Here is a 4025-nt window from a genome sequence, read left to right as displayed (position 1 = left end):
ATGATATTTTTAATTTGGATAATAATTTAGAACAGTGGAAAAAAATTATCTAAAAGTCTAATGAGTTTTATATTTGTATAATATCCAAATATATATTTTGAATTTAATTTTTTATATTATTTACTATATCATAATTGTTACAAGTTATATTTGCAATTGTGTAGATTGTAATAACTTTTAAATTGGTTTAATGAATTAACATGTATTACTATGTGAGTCGATAATGGGTAGCAAAATTACTATATGAGGCTTGGACGAAAAAAATTACATATATAAATGAAATATCTAAATTGTTTAAAGTTATGTTTTCTAGAGAGCTGACAATTAGAGTTATGATTGAAATAATAATTTCACATTTGATCAAACTCAAGACGAGATATTGCTCAAAACACAATTATGGTATTGTAATACCCGGGCTTTTGATGACGTGTTTAATTGCTTAAGTTTGAGTAATTAGGGTATAGATCCCTTGTTTGATTACTTTGTACATAGATGATGAGTTATGAAGTTTTCTTTTCTTTTTTTTAAAAAAAGATGTTGAGATGTTCTTTTGATGATGTTTGGATGATGTGAGATTTTATATCCGAAATTGAGTTTGAGTATTCGAATAATTCGAGATAATTATTTGAATGAGAACGGTGAACTCGGAAGTGAGATCTGAGTCCGTTAAGACGTTTTTGAAAATTTTGACTTTTTGACGATGAATAGTAAAATACTGCTATTTCGTCTTTTTGTCGACTTTCAAAATCTTACGTGCACGTCGTCGAGAAATATTCTTAATTTTTCGATACGAGTCCAATAATGAAAGTTTTTATTTTTGGACGACGAGTGAATAGTAAATCGGGATTTCTCGATAAACGAACCGAGCTCGTTTATCAGAATTTCGAGAACGAGCTTGCGTTTTCTATATTTATATAGAATTACGAGTGTAATGAAAGTGAGTAGGAGTTAAGAGGGTGAGTAACGAAGAATGTGGGTAATTAGTCGTTAAAACGAGACGAAACGGGATATTTAACGACTAACGGGTTAATATCTTAAATATCTAAGGCTACCCCACCAAAACCACCCCCCAAACCACCCAACACCCCTTTATCTACCTCACTCACGGCTGAATTCAGCCAACACACTCCAATCATCTTTGCTCTCTCACACACACAACACCCAAAACACCTACTTATCACGCCAAACACCATTTTTAGCTTGGACGGAGGTTTCAAGCTCCGATTTGAGCACCGAGACGAGCACCGATCATCTTTTCGATCACGTATCTAAGTAGGTAAGATCTCTACCTACGTTTTGATGGTTTTCTTTTCGATTTTCGTCGACGTCGAAAAATGTCGATTCTCGACTTTATTTTGAAACGACGTCGGATCGTCGTGAAATTTTAGTATGTTGTTCTTGGGTAGATGTTGAGCATGTTTAATGAAGGGAGTAAGAACGGAACGAACCGTAGCTATGAAACCCATGAGGGCAGCCCCGTTTTTCACATATTAGCTTGTCTTTCGATTTTTGTTTGATCGTTTTGACTTGATATTTGTGCTTAGGGGTATGCTAGAATCGATATATATTAAATTCGTATTTTTCCAAGCACGAAAATTGTATAAATTTTTAGAGTATGATTATTTAAATTCGTGAAGTTTGAGACGTTGCATAATGAATATTATTGCGTATATGTGTTCTACGATATCACATGAGCATGCTAATTGATTTACAATTTATGGATGATAATTGTTGAACGAAATTAAAACTGGAATTCTGTCAAAATTTTACAGCAGTTTCAAGCTTATGTTTCGATGAGTTTTCATTGCTTGATGGCTCTGAAATTTTAGTATGTTTATATATGATATGTGTATTTCGTTGCTGCAAAATTTCATGTCTTTTGGATGATGTTTGCTATTTTAAAGATATTTTGAAAAATCCTTAACAGAATCTGTCAACTATTGGTAGACTTCACAAAAACGTTTATATCTATTAATCCATGAAGGATTTTGCATCACCGTTTTTTTTAAACGAAACTAGACTTCAATACTTTTCTAAAAACATAAGATTTCGATTTTTATGACCTCTGAAACAGAGCAGTTTATTATTTCAAAAATGCCCTGTTCTGCTGTCATATTTGTCCAACAGTAAAAGTGTATGAGTTTCATTGTTTATTTGGCAGATCATATGAACGTTTTCTCTTGTGAAATTTTAACCAAATCTTCAAGGATACCTTTAGTTTTGGATGATTAAATTTGATGGAATTTTATTAAGGTTTGCCTTGGTTTCTAATGGCCTAAACAAAATTGGCAGAAACTGTCAATCTTTGACAGCCTGCACTAAAAGAGCAATATCTCCAAAAACCTTTAACCTTTTTGGTTAACTACCATTTTTAGAGTGAACTACACTTCATGAAGTTTTTGAGATCAATTGGTATGAGAGTTTATGATGATTGAGTTGGTTGTTATGAATTTTTAAAGATGACACAAAAACAGCAAAACTTTCTAGAAAACAACTTGATTATATTTGTTTTGATGGATGATACGATATGACTAAATGGTGTGAGTTGTGAGAGTTATTATTAACGCACATAAATGTTGGTATCTGACACTCGAACAATTGGTGTCGAGTATAAATGATAGTTTACTGATAAAGAGTTTTGATGATTTTGAATTGTTTGGTTTGCGTTGAAAAGATGTCAAGATGTTAAGTTTTGAGTCGAGAGACGAGTTCACGTAGTGAGATTCACGCGTTGAAATCTCGTGGCTGACATTATATATGAATAGGTCATGCCGAAATTTTTAGTGAAATTAGAATTTGAGCATAGTCAATTCTTGTTGACCCGTGACTCAAATACATGCCTAATGGAAAGTTTAACTTTCTAATCGGTTAATTAGACGAGAAGAGAGCGAATAGATCTGCTAAGAAAGTGGACTTTTCGATGTGTTAAATATTTCTTTTAATTGAAGCGCTGCTAATTATAACATAAGGATGTTATAATTAATGAGTAATGACGAGAGATAATAATTGTTATATTGATTAACAATCAAGAGAGATGAACATTAGAGATACTAATGTTTCATAAAAGAGATTAGATTATCAATCGAGGTTTCTTTTATAACTTCTCACCAATTCTTCATAACGATGAAGGTCCTTTTGGGAAGTAACGACTTGAGGGAGAGAGTGACGTTACTCATTGATACAGAGACACAACGAGGTGGGCATTACTTTTACTATACGTATATAGAGATCCCCTGCTTGTCGTAGGCCTCTTATACGAATGAATGCATGAGATGATTTAACTGTTAATTTCAGTTTTATATATCTATCAAACGAGTTTAATGCTACCTTTGAGCAAGTTATTTCATGACAAAATCTTTGAGTTAAAGTTATTTCAAGTATTGTCTTGCCATAAAATGTTTAAATTTTAGTATGATATCTATCTGCTTTGGCTTTGCCAATGATGCAATCGAATTCGAGTCCTGAGCAGTTGATAGCTATCCTGCCAGGGCTAGTGTACACCAGTGACCGTGAGTCATCTAGCGGGTTGGCCGGTCAAGTGACCGTGAGAGGTGGCCACCTCTCCGGCACACAGTTTCAGATATGATAGATTACAAAAGAACTTAGTCTGATCAGACGAACTTTAAGAATCACAAATGAACTTAGTAAGCTTGGGCCTTTTTAGCGAAAAACTCCCTTGCTGTACTGTTTATGATGGCATGACAATTTATAGTTTTGAAGCATGTATTTTTATACCTAGGCATACGTGCCCACTGAGTGCTTTTGTACTCAGCCCTGCATATGTTTTCTAAATGTGCAGGTTGAGCTGATGTGATGATGGTGCTGCAGTGAGCGGAGTCTCCAGGGTTGTTAATAAATAGTTAACCTGTCTAGAATATGTCTTCATACATATGTCTAGCTACTTTCCGCTGCAAGATGTTGTTGATGTTATAGTATGTTATGTCATACTTTGAGTCTTAAGAGAATGGTTTCATACGATGTATAACTTGATTAATGATATTAATTAAGTTTTATGCTGTCTTTCA

General features: G+C 33.6%; 1 long non-coding RNA gene across 1 annotated transcript; it reads left to right on the top strand.

Moving 5' to 3' along the window:
* The first annotated feature begins 606 nt into the window (after positions 1-606).
* Positions 607-4025, top strand: LOC131014610 (uncharacterized). Its single transcript, XR_009098270.1, has 3 exons — positions 607-1276; positions 3130-3196; positions 3800-4025. It is a non-coding gene; the product is annotated as an uncharacterized LOC131014610 (long non-coding RNA).

Source organism: Salvia miltiorrhiza, chromosome 3, assembly GCF_028751815.1.
Source record: "Salvia miltiorrhiza cultivar Shanhuang (shh) chromosome 3, IMPLAD_Smil_shh, whole genome shotgun sequence".
NCBI lineage: Eukaryota > Viridiplantae > Streptophyta > Magnoliopsida > Lamiales > Lamiaceae > Salvia > Salvia miltiorrhiza.
The sequence above is the reverse complement of the archived record's forward strand: the minus strand, read 5'-3'. Positions and strand labels throughout refer to the sequence as shown.